The sequence below is a fragment of the Humulus lupulus genome, chromosome 3 (assembly GCF_963169125.1).
Source record: "Humulus lupulus chromosome 3, drHumLupu1.1, whole genome shotgun sequence".
NCBI lineage: Eukaryota > Viridiplantae > Streptophyta > Magnoliopsida > Rosales > Cannabaceae > Humulus > Humulus lupulus.
In genome coordinates, this window is record NC_084795.1 from 19086967 (window position 1) to 19100829 (window position 13863).

Consider the following 13863-nt stretch of genomic DNA (forward strand, 5'->3'; position numbering starts at 1 on the left):
TGATATCTTTCTTCTCTTTTTAACAATATTGTTATAGTGAGGTGATTCTGAGTATTAGTCGAGGTGATTCTGAGTATTATTCAGATATCAGTGGTTGATTTCAATGTGGTTGACTGTGTTAAACCATGTGTTCACAAAAGGTCTTAGTGTACAGAATATATAATTGAGATTTCAAAGGATAAACGACATGTCGTTTTAATGAAGATGGAGGCAGAGAAATATGGGGTTTCTGTTTAAAATCTTCGTTACGAGTACTTTCTCTCTCTCTTCTATCTATTCACTGGATTCTCCCCTGTCTCTGCTATTTCCTCTTCTGATGACTTACACCCTATTTAGCTCTCTATTTTCCTTCTTAATCAAAACGGTGCGTATAACTTGTTACAACTAAATGGTGTATTATCTGCAACTATAGAAATGACATGTGTTAATATACACAAGAATTTGAGACAAGAATATATAAGTAGGGGGGTTTAGGGCTCTTTTGTGTTTCTCCACTTTTGAACAGTTTTCGGCGCGATTTTTTTTTATGACCGTGTATATTGTAGTTATTTAGAGCATCCTGCAAATTTTCAGAAAATTCTGAATAATTTACAGTGCCGAAACACATAAGAGCTCTACGGTAGGGCTCTTTTGTGTTTCGGCATGCAATAATCTGTTTTCGGCACTGTAAATTATTCGGGATTTTCTGAAAATTTGCAGGATGCTCTAAATAACTACAATATACATGATCATAAAAAAAAAATCGCGCCGAAAACTGTTCACGGGTTGAAAAATACAAAAAAATCCTATGGTAGAGCTTTTTTTGAAAGCCGCACCAAAAAATTACCGTATATAAGTATACACTAAGTAGTTAGGCCATCGTTTGATGTTAAAGAATACACAACATTTAAATGAATACGACATGCCATCTTAATATTTACAATCAATGTTGAAAACAGAATTTCGTTTTTTTTTTTTTTGCTACCAAGCACGTCTTTGATTGAACATGAAACGTATGTGCTTTAATAATCCCTGTATAAATAATTGGTGGAAAATCGCACTTTTTTCTTGTTTTGATAATCCCTTGAATTCAAAAAAGTGTCTACAATTCTTGACTTGTTATCCCGAATTTTCAATAAGTTATCTGAAATTCATGATAGAGATATTTTATTAACCTAGATTAAAGTGTAAAATAATTGTAAAAAAATGTCATTTTGCTGTATAGATATGCTAGAGGAACAATATGTGGCACGAATTGAACTATGCTCAATACGAAAACGGAAAGGTGTGACCAATAAATTATAGCTATTTGTTTAGTTAGTTCAACATTAACGATTGCAATTTTTTTTTGATAGAATAGGCTCTATTCTTATTAAAATTGTACAGGGAAAATATTAAAAATTAGAGGAAGGACTTTTTTCATATAGCTCGTTGTTTACCTAAAGACATGCTTAACTAATGCATCTGTCACATTATTGAAATTACGATCAATACGAGAGAATATCTTTAAAATATTTGACAATAGAGCTTGAATATTAAGAAAAAATACCAAGTTTATTATAATACATCTAGCCAAAACAAAAAGAAAGAAAATATGAAAAAATAACTTCAATCAAACGACCGAGAGTTTGAGGCCAAAAATATCTTATTAAAAGTGCGAAAATTTTTGTTCGAAAGATCGAGAAAATACATGTAAAAACAAACCCGCATAAATAAGTGACAAATTTAATCAGGCACTAAAAAGGAAATTAGGTGATCAACAACTCTAACCAAAAGGGTTAGAGCCTAAGTTCTTGAGAAAATTTTGTTTAGACTTGATATCCTAAAATAATTTAGGATATTAATAGTGAAGTAATAGTATAATAGTAGTAATAGTATTAATAGTTCTTATTAAATAAAATTAAAGTTATAAATTGATGGGTAGCTCAACTAGGTGAGTTTCAATATGGAAAATTCTCCAAGTGAAGGACAAAAACATACCTTGCGGGTCGATTTAGAAAAATTAAGCTGTCATTATTCTTTAGTGGAGATAAAATGATAGCTCTAAATCCGACCATAATATTAGTAAGAATAAATATTGTTTATTAGAGCATCATTAATGGGAGTGGCCAAAAAGGGTACTTATGTTAAGGTGGGTCTCAAAGTCAACAAAAGAATGCATATTCAACTTAAAATTTTGGCAACGTTGCCCACTGTTAGCAACGTTGCCTTGATTTTTTTTTGTTATTTTTAATTCAAAGTTATATTAATTAAATAAAATATTAGATTTTGTATTTTTTCAAGATTGGTATCGTAGCCAACCATAACAGCACTGGAGATGCTCTTAAGTATTTGTGTTTTACTACTCTATTTAGTAAATCATGGAGTATGAAAGAGTTACATGATAATTGAAACCATAACTATCAATATGATCCATAGGTGAAGTTATACAAGAATTGAAATTGAAAATGTAATTATCATCGAGGTGACATACAATAGGGGTGGCTATATATGAATTCAATACAAATGTGCTAAAAATATATATGTTTTTGTTTGATTAAAAACGCATATTTTTTATGTAGTAGATAATTGATGATGCTAGCAACATGTGAGAAAGTAGTGACAAATCAAATGATGAATCAAAACTGATACTTTTTTAAAATATTTTATATGTTATTTAATTAATATTTGTGTAACTTAGATTCCAATAAAATTATATTTGAATTTAAATATCTATTGTATTGTAACAAAATAGAAATTATTTGTAAATATTTATCATATTTATATCTCTCAAATTACCATATCTACTTATACTCTGCTGTAAATAGATTTGAAGTTGGTTGCAAAAGTACTCTAATTTTTTTCTTTTTCTTTTTTTAAATTCCCATATTAAAATAAAAATTCCTACGGAAGAAATCCACAACTAGTAATAATAACTATTAATTATTATACACTATTTGACATTCTTTTTTTTTTTTTTTCTTTTGTGCAAAAGAAACAAAAAAAATATATCAAATAGTGTATAATAATTAATAGTTATTATTACTAGTTGCGGATTTATATGAATTTTTTTAGATAAATCCGTCATTTTTGCGCCTACCGATAAAAATATTTTTATTTGTGGTACATGGAGAAATTATAACAAATTTTTTTTTATATAATAGTACACATTATAGTTATAACTAGAAAATATAATCGCGTTTCGCGCGATTTTATAATATATTTAAATAATTTTTATATTAATCTTGCTAATTATATTTTTTCTAAAAAAAATAATATAATCTTGAGTAAGGAAATTATAATTTTTTTTATAATGATAGAAAATTATATTTTTTTTGTATACTTTTGGCAATTCCTGTATTTTTTAATGTCATGTTTGTATAATTCAACTGAATATATATATATATATACACACACACGGTGGCACTCTTTAATATTAGCTCATTACTTACCCTTTGTTTGTTAAAGGAGAAAAATGGAAGGAAAGACAATTTTTGAGAGAAAAGTGAGGAGAAATAAATAAGTGGGGTAGTTTGGTAAGAGAGAAGATAGAGAGGAAAGGAAAACTAGAAAGAAAATTTTTGGTGAGGCCCATATAAAATGTTCTCTCCAAATTCAAGAGAAAACTGAGTGGAAAACATGTGTTTTGTAATAGACAATTATATGACCAATATAACGTTGAAAAGTTGAGTAAACATAGCGTATTGTACATACTTGTTTCAACTGTATATTTTCTTGGTGCGAAAGAGTGGAGGGAAAAAGAAAAAGGAAAGTGAAAATGAAATTGTTGGGCTCATCTACATTCACAAGAAGGTAAATTTAGATTTATCTCAAGGTTTTAACTTAATACTTCAAAATTTTCTACTGATTGGTCATGAAAGCTTTATCAATGAACTATGTATCTTCATTTATTTTTCTGTGTTGTGTGGGTTGGTTTCGTACCCAAAAATGAGATTGCAGATTTTGGATATGATAAGTAAACTATTTCATATTTTGTCATTAATAGTATTCCTTATAAACTAATGTATTTATTCCATGTGTAGACTTTTGTGTGTAGTGTGAGTCTTTATTGCTTGAAAGATTTTGCCAAAGGCAAAGACAAATTAGCAGAGCACCCTTAAAAACAAAAGTGCCCACAACAACAATGACTTTTTCTTTAGTTCATGTATATTTGTCATAACCATTTTTATTGTTTTTGAAAACACAACAATTACTCTTTTTGAAATATTGTACAAAGAGCTGTAAATGTAGGTCGGCCCGGCCCAGCACAGCCCACATTTCCGTGCCTCTGAAAAAAGTGGGCCTGGCTGAGCCAGCCCGTGTAAGAAAGTGGGCCGGGCCGGGCCAGCCCACATATAAATATATAAGCCCAGCACGGCCCACAAGCACGGCCCAAACGGGCCATGTGTTGTGTCGTGTCGGGCTGGGCCCAGATCGTGCCAGCCCATATTTCTAAAGTGGGCCTTAAGTCAGCCAAAATATGGGCCTAATTTGGGCTCAATTCGAGCCCACATTTTTCCCTGTTTTACTTTTTATATATATGTATATTTACTTAATTAATACAATAAAAATTTCAAATTTGAAATTAAAAATAAAATAAGCATTGCCTCATTAAAAACTTTACCAATAAAAAGTTAAAGAAATAAAATCTTGGTAAAGAAAAAAGAGTGCAATCATAAGTTAACTAAGTTTACTTCAACAAAGTACAAACAAAGAAAATACAAATCAATGCACTACCGATTCGGCACATGTAGTATTACTACCACTTCCACTACCACCATCACCATGTTCTTCAGTAAATAAGTTTTGAAATTGATGAACTAAATTTATATTCTCTGCTTCATGCTGGAAACGCTTCCTAGCTTGTTCCCAATCTTTAATACAAGTTAAAACTTCCACTAATTCTGGAGACAAAGAAGTTCTTCTCTCTTCAATTATCCTGCCAGTAGTGTTAAATGCTTGTTCTGAAGAAACAGTAGACACTGGGACTGCCAACACATCACGTGCTAGCTGTGAAAGGACAGGAAACCTATATGCATGCTTCTTCCACCAACCCAAATGATCAAAATCCTCTCTATGATTGTCAGTAGCAGGATCAACTAAAGAAAAATCAACATCAATATATTTGTTGAGCTCATTGTATCTAGGAGTTCTTGATGATGGAGGGGGCATAAGATTTTCGCTTGAGCTAGTTGGTTTGACATAACTCCAACTCACAAATGTTGAATCATGTTCAATTGGTTGGGATGGTGGTTGTGTCCTAGGTATGTTACCATACTTGATCTCATAAACATTGTACACATCGAACACCTTGCTGTGCAAATAAGCAATTTGTGAAGTAAAATTCATATTCAAATTAACACCCATATGATGAATAATATTCTCAAGACCAAGTAATTTAGCTCTAGGATTCAAGACAAGACCTAATGCATATAAAAGAGGAATTTCACACCAATATTTCTTCAATTTTGCTTCCATGGCAGCCACTAGTGGTCCTAAAAGCTCATCTTCTCTATGTATTTTAAATAAATGTGTCATTTGAACAATTTGATATATGGCTAGTGGAGAAGTTGGATAATAAACTCCAAAAAGCTTAACAGTTGCATTATAAAAGACTTTCATAAATTCAAGATACTTTTGAGCAACATACCAGTCATTGTTGTCCAAAAGGGTAGTCCCTTTCCCCTTCTTGGAATTGTAGAAAAGAGAAATGGTGTCTCGATACTCAATTGCATTTTGTAACATCAGATAAGTCGAGTTCCACCTAACTGGCATATCAGTATCAAACTTTCTTGGTCTTCGACCATCAATAACACAATACCGTCCAAACTCAGCAATCCTTGGATTCGAAGCACTAATCCAAGCAAGAGCATCTCTTATTCGCTCAATTTTGTTATTCACCAGCTTTGTTCCACTTTTAACAATCAAATTTATAATATGACATGCACACCTTTGGTGAAAAGAAAGTCCACCATTCAATGAAAAGCCAGAAGCCTTAAAATATTCAATTGACTTTGTATTTGCAGATGCATTGTCTAAAGTAAGAGACACAACTCTTTTAGAGATCCCAAAATCATCCATGACAGAAGTGATAGCATTATATATGTTCTCGGCATTATGCTCATGATGCATTAATTTAAACCCGATGATTCTTTTCTCTAACCTCCAGTCTGAATCAATGTAATGAGCAGTAACACATACATAATCTTGTTTAGAACGAGCATTCCAAATATCAGATGTGCAAGCAACAAAATCCTTCAAAATATTCAATTCACCAAACAAATGTGCACGCATAACTTTATAGGCTTTGATCAAATCATTTCTAGTGGTTGTTCTAGACACCGACTTAAATTGTGGACAAAATGCATTTTGAATGAACTCTTCAAACCACACACTTTCTCCAATATTAATTGGTGAATCTGCTTGTGCTATGTATCTAGCCAGACACTCCCTAGTAACACGAGGATCATAACTCCAAGAACGAACACATGTTCCATCTTTTTGAACAAAAAGTTGACTCTGAGTTGAATCATTACCCAAGTTTATTTTCTCTAAGCATTTACTCATGTGTCTTCTTAAATGGTCAGTCCCTTTAGATGATTCACCAACAAGGATAGATTTGCAATACTTACATTTAGCCTTTTTCACTTGTTTTCCATCTTGAACTTGCCATAAATCCTCAAAATGCTCCCACACAATTGATGTCTGTCTTTTCTTTTACTTGGTCGTGCTTGTTGTACTTTCTCCCGTAATAGTATTACTAGCATCATCAACACTTTCAGAATGTGTTGGATTAGCTAATAAATCATCTTGTGCTTCATTTAGATTTTCAGCTGTATTAGCCAACATAATGCCTATAAAAAAGAGAAATATGGAATAAATATATATAAATATCATCATATATTACCACAAATATCATCATCCAATCAAACTATAACAGTTGCATTATAATTTTTTTTTCTGAGAAAATAAAAAAAGAGTCATGAGTTCTATTGTTGATCCCAAAAGAGGGTGTTTTAATATTTAAACTCGCAAGTGCACGAATCGTTTCGGAATATAATGTTCATGTAAGTACGAGGTCGAACCCATGGGAGTTGACTAACATCAAAAGAAACTATTTCAAACAAAGCAATAATATTCTAACCTAGTTCCAAATATTTGATGAGATTTTGTTTTAGAAAAATAAAAGACAAGTAATAAAAATATTTAAGATTAAATAGAAAAACGGTTTTCAAATGATATATGTAAAATAAGGTTATTAAGATTTTAGAATCCACAAAATGCAAGTTCAATAGTATTTATAAGTATATTGATTCCCAAGTTTTGATATAGTTGAAATAAATCACTATATATTTTTTTTCAAAATATATTTTCTATTCAAGCACAAGTTACTCTTTAAAAAATGTAGGATTTTTCTTCACTTATATAAGATATAATTTCTAAGCATTAGTTGTGTTACAACCTAATGAAACTACAAAAAATCAAAGAGATTATGTTTAGGCAAAATATGATACTTATGCTCTAAGAATTAGATGTGAACAATTTAATGAAAAACATTTAATCAAATAATATCATATTTTTGCATAATGAAGAACTAAGTGTAATATGCTTTAACACTCAATAATAGATGAAAAATGCATATCTTTGATAAAAAAATCCATAAACAATGTTACACAAATGGGAAATCAATATACAATAAAAAATACTATCTAGTTACATTTTGCTTCATCATCATCTTAATAACCTTTGAAAAAGATTAGAAGCTCATAACTAGATAAAAATTACAAAATAACATACTTGACATGCTCTTCAAAAGATGAAAATGGTAGAGAGAAACTAGTGAAAAGAAGAGAGAAAAATGTGTAGAAGATGTTGAAAAAAAGATGAAGAAGAAGAACCCCCCAAATGGTCTTACAAGACTCTATTTATAGGCAAAATATGGATATTAAATTAATCAAATTAAAATAAATAAATTGATTAATTTAATTGTGTTGGGAAGTGGTAGGATAAATAGAGTAAGTGTAAGAGTATTGGAAATATGAAATGTTTGGTTGGGTAAAAGATTAGTGAAAAGCTAGGGTAAAAAAATAAATTAGGAATGTTTATTTAGGTAAGAAAAATAGGGAAGAGTGAATTGATATTTGAGTGAAAAATATTGGGAATGAAAAACATGATTTTTGGCATTTTTGTGGCTATTTGGCAGCTGGTTTAGGCAAAAGATTGTGGCTGTTTTGTGTGGCCATTTTGGGCCGTGTGGAATTGGGCCAGCCACTTGGGCTGGCAGATGAGCTTCAGGCCCACGGCTGGCAGATGAGTGATGGGGCAGCAGCTGAATGAGGGAGTGTTTCCTTGCATATCAATATAATTATGTTGTGGGAAGGAAGCTTAGACTTGGACGTTGATGAAGAGCCAGGCATGGGTGTGATGCGTGAGATTTGAGCAGGTGGCAGAGGTCTTTGGAATGGGCCTGGGCCTGGCGTGGGCTTGGGCCATGGAGCTTCTTTGGTATTTTAATAATACCATTTTGTTCCTTTCTTTCATTTGAAAATGCCACTTTCCTCTTTATTTTTCTTTCTTTTTTAAGAGCATACATTCCCTACAAAATAAATATAAAATAAATCATAATACAATATTTTCAACTATAAAATAAATCAATTTAATTCTTTGAAAATATTAATTATAACTTAATTTATATTTTACATTTAAGTTCAATAATACAACATTTTTTTTACCCCAAACTAAACAACAATCATTTAAATAATTAGCTACAATATTTTACAACAAAATAACTATAAAAACACACAAAAATCTATAAAATTAAAATAAGCCTAATAAATTCAAAATTACTTAAAAACTTAAGAACTAAATCATTTTTAGCTTAAAAAATGTGGTAAAATAACTCTAATTTCTAGAGTTATCATCTATAAGAGGTACATTTGAAAATCAAGGACTAACTTTCTTCTATTTTATTAGGTAATCAGACTTACATTATTAATAACTACTTAAGTAATTCATTTTAGATCAACTACTCACATATAAATATCTTTATATATATATTGATTAGCAGATGATATATATACATATATTAATTAGCATATGTAAGTGTAAGTTAATATAGTTTGTGCATAATATTTTGGCTAGTGTTTCACTTTCACATGTACGTGATTAATAGAAACTTATTTTATATAACACAAAACTAGAATATAAACATCAAGATAAAAAGTAAGCAAAGTGTATATTTATTATTTCATATTTATGCATGTAAGCATTGATGATCTTTCGTTGGACTGTCAATTTGGAGTTGCTAAATTATGCTAAGTTGAGCCAGAGTTTTACCAAATCAATGACCACAATACACAGAATCATTTCCATTGTAAAGAATTGTAAACACAGAAAACAGTGCCCAATTGGGGTTCGCATATTCCATATCAATATTGATATTTTGTGTGTTATTTCGTATATTCCAAAACCCAAAACTTTCAAATCTTGTGCCTATAAACCATTCACGCTAATCATACTAATATATATTACCACTTGCATGCTTTGCTTTTTTTTTTTTTTCTTTTTTTTTGGATACATAGCTCAGTGATATATTTTGGAGATCTCGCATAGTTCTGTGTAATATCATTGAAAAGTACACAATGACTTAATTCATATAGATAACAATCAAATCTGAAAACACAATCCAGGAACCAAAACACAGCAAAGAACAAAATACCAAAATAGAACAGAAAATCAATTGATTTCAAACCACAAAAAAAAAAAAAAACCAATTCATGGGTAACCTACTGACCTTTACTTCATGAGTGAGGGAGATGACGTCTAACTAAGAGACAACCTTGCTTCCATGGGTCTAAGAGAAGAGAGGGAGAGAGAGCAGCCCTGCCGTGTTGTGCATCAAAGAGAAGAGCGAGAGACAAAGCCCTGCCTACTGCTGTCGTGCGTCTAAGAGAAGAGAGAGAGAGAGAGCTGCCCTGTCGTGTCGTGCATCAAAGAGAAGAGCGAGAGAGAGAGAGAGAGCTGTTGCTGCCGTCGTGCGTCTAAGAGAGAGAGAGAGAGTGTAAGTGATCGACCGGACCAAGAGGGAAGGAGAGAAGGAAATGAAGAGATGAAACCCTAGGGTCTTTTTAATTTAATGGGCTGCAATTGGATTGGGCTTAATTTTAGGATAAAATCATCAAAACATGATATTTTTACATACTATTAAAAAAATAAGATATAATAATATAATTTTTTATTTATTTGGGTTTAATTCAGGCTTTTTGTGTGCCGTGCTTTCGGGCTTTTTATATTCGTGCTTACGTGTTGTGCTTACGTGTCGTGCTTTCGTGTCGTGCCTTCGGGATTGTCATGTCCTGCTGTGCTAAGCCCGTGTCGTGTTGTGCCTGGCCCAAGCCCATATTTTTTTCGTGTCGTGCCTGGCCCAAGCCCATATTTTTTCGTGTCATGTCGTGCTCGTGCCAGTTTCGTGCCATGCTAGAAAGCCCGGCCCGTATTTACAGCTCTACTATTGCCCAATTTTGGAGTGGACAAATAGAAAATATAATACAACCATACCATTAATATACTCTCTGGTCACATCCAGTGATAGATCAAAGCATTTTAAGGAGACTAGTTACCTTACACTATTATGTGGCTTTTTTTTTAGTCTCTCAGAAATTTTATGATGAAGGAGGCTTTAAATTTTTAATAATCATTTAATGGATCAATTTCTTAACGAAAACAATGTTGGATTAGTGGAGTGGTCCATAATTTGATTATTTTGGCATAAGTTGTTGAAAGCAAACAATAACAACACTATCATTACTAATGATTAAAATTCAAAGAGTTGTAAATGTTTACAGTGAGTTTGTTTGAACAAAGAATATATTTTATATAAGAAAAATAAATATGTTAGTATCCTATAAAAGAAAATATAAATATTTTTTAGTAGTTAATATTTATGTTTCTATGATGCTTAAATTTTAAAGAAGGAAACATTGTTATTTGTTTCATATATCTTCCTCATCTTTTGGTAAACTTAGGAATTATTAGGTTTAATGGAATGCCTTTAGTACCCTATAACATAATGCCTTTTCACTTTTGATGCCATTTATTAGAACTTGTGATAATCATTTGATGGATGAAGAGGAAACATGGGAATGGGAGGGAAATGAGTTGGATGACGATTTAGTAGAAGAGGAAGACATTCAAATAGATGATTGGGAAAGACAAAGGCGTATGACTACTATAAAAGTTGTCTGTGAAGTGGTTCATATAACATCAATGATGAAATTATACTTCTGTTCAAATTATGTTGATAGAAATATTGGAAGAAATGGTGGAGACAGAGAAAATGTAAGAAGATAATTAATGTCTCAAATTATTAATAATGAGAAATATTGTCGAGACATACTTTGTATGGGACCAGAAGCATTTGCTAGGTTGTGTGAATTACTTCGAGGTACCGGTAGGCTTGCTGATACAAGAATTCAACGATAGAGGAACAAGTAGCTAAGTTTTTATATGTTTTAGCACATAATGTGAAAAATCGTGCCCTTGCTTTCTTTTTTCGTCGTTCTGGAGAGACAATAAGCAAACATTTTCATGAGGTGCTGCGAACAATTATTACCTTAGAAGACTAGCTCTTAAGACAACCAAATGGTATAGAAGTCCCACAAGAAATACTTAACAACTCTAGATTCTATCCATACTTCAAGGTGAAGTTTTGACTATATTCTTTTTAAGGATAAGTTATATTACATTGTTTTTTTTTTTTTTTTGAGAATTGAAGAGGTCTGAATATAGAATAATTTCAGGATTGTGTTGGGGCTATTGACAGAACTCATATTCGAGTAAAAGTGTCTAGGGAAGAGGCACCACTTTATCGTGGAAGGAAATAACATACTACACAAAATGTAATGACAGCTTGTGGATTTGATATGAGATTTAGTTATGTGCTGCCTGGATGGGAAGGAAAAGCGTCTGACTCGAGAATCATAAAAAATGCTTTCCAAAGGAAGGATAAGCTTATTATTCCCGAGGGTAAATATTATAGATCTTTAGTATATTAAATAATAAATAAATATGAGGTAATATGCTAACAAATTTTTATTTTCATAGGGAAATTTTATTTGGTTGATGCGGGATACATGTTACGAAGTGGTCTTATTACACCTTACAGAGGAGTGTGTTACCATTTAAAAGAGCATTCAAAACATGCTCCTGAAAATTATCAAGAATTGTTTAATCTTCGTCATGCTGCACTACGCAATGTCATAGAAAGAACATTTGGTGTGCTTAAGAAACGACTTCCGATAATTTCTAATGGAACGGAACCTAATTATCCTGTTGAAGTAGTTACAGAAATTGTACTAGCATGTTGTATATTATATAACTACCTTATGGGTGTGGATCCTGATGAAAATATATTTAATCAAGTTGATGAAGAGCTTATGAATAGTCAACTAGAATCAAATAATGTTTACTCAACCCAAATAGATGGTGAAGATTCAAGACAAGTGGCAATCATAAGAAATGATATAGCACAAAAAATATGGCAAGATTATATCCAACAAAAAGAATGATGAATCCTTTATTGATATTTAAAAAGTATTTCATTGAACATTACATGTATAATGTTATTTTATGGTATTATCTTCTATGTAGTTTATCTTTTAGTGGATGCATTTTTATAATATGAAATGATGGAACATGGACATTTTATATATTATAATTATGTATCTTTAATTAACCTCATGTGGTATCATCTTTTTCTTCGCACATGTAGTTGGTTCAAAATGACAAAGAAACTGAAGACAACTCATGAAAATGGTGAAGAAACAAAAAAGGATAATGTCAAGTGGTCTCAACAAATGGATATTGTGTTAGTTGATGCATTGTTGGAACAACAAGCAAATGGAAATAGAATTGATGGAACTTTTACAACAACAACCTACAATAATGTTTTGAAAGTTTGTAAAGATGAGCTCAAGTATCCTTTTGATAAAGAACACTTGAAAAATCGGATGAAAACTTTAAAAGCTAATTTTAATGCATGTCATGATCTTTTTAAAGGCTTAAGTGGATTTTTTTGGAATTCAAATACCAAGTTGTTTGAAGCAGAGCCAGAAGTATGGACAATTCTTATAGAGGTTAGTCAAAATGCAATTAAAATGTATTTATGTTTACTACATATTGGTAATTGAGTATTTCTTACATTTTTTTTGTACAGTCTAAACCAAGTGCAAAGAAATGGAGGCATACATAAATTCATCATTATGACAAACTAAGTGAACTATTTGCAAAAGATAGAGCCAATGGTACATGTGCTGTTAGTGCAAAAGAGAAAGTTCAACAATGGGGAAAGAAATATAACTTTAATCAATTTGTGAATGTTGAAAACTTGGATGAAGTAACAATGATTGTTTTGAATCATTATCTCCACAATGAAACTCCTAAGTTAATAACTCTACAAAAGGTGTTAAAAGAAAGGTATCCATGATAGAATCCCTTGACAAATATGCTGAAAATCTTCAATCTGGTTTAACAAATGTTCCTGATACACTTAGAGAGGGAAATATCATTGCTGAAAGAGGTCGACCGTGCATATATTCAGAGGAAGAAGTTTATGCTGAGTTGCTTAACATTGAAGTTCCAGAACATCTACAACTTGATGCCTTTTTATTCTTGATTAAAAGTGCAGCGAAAATGCAGGCTTTTTTTGTAGTTCCAAAAGAACGTTGCTATGAATTACTATTGGAGTTAATGTTTCCAAGTGGACAATCTTCAAGTTAGGACACTTCTAAATGGTATTATCTTTTTTGAGGGTGCTAACTAAATTGCTCATGCATGTCAAGTGAACTTAGTAGTTGGTTAAATTTTTAAAAAAACATGGCTTTTTGATAGTCTTTGATACATATATAT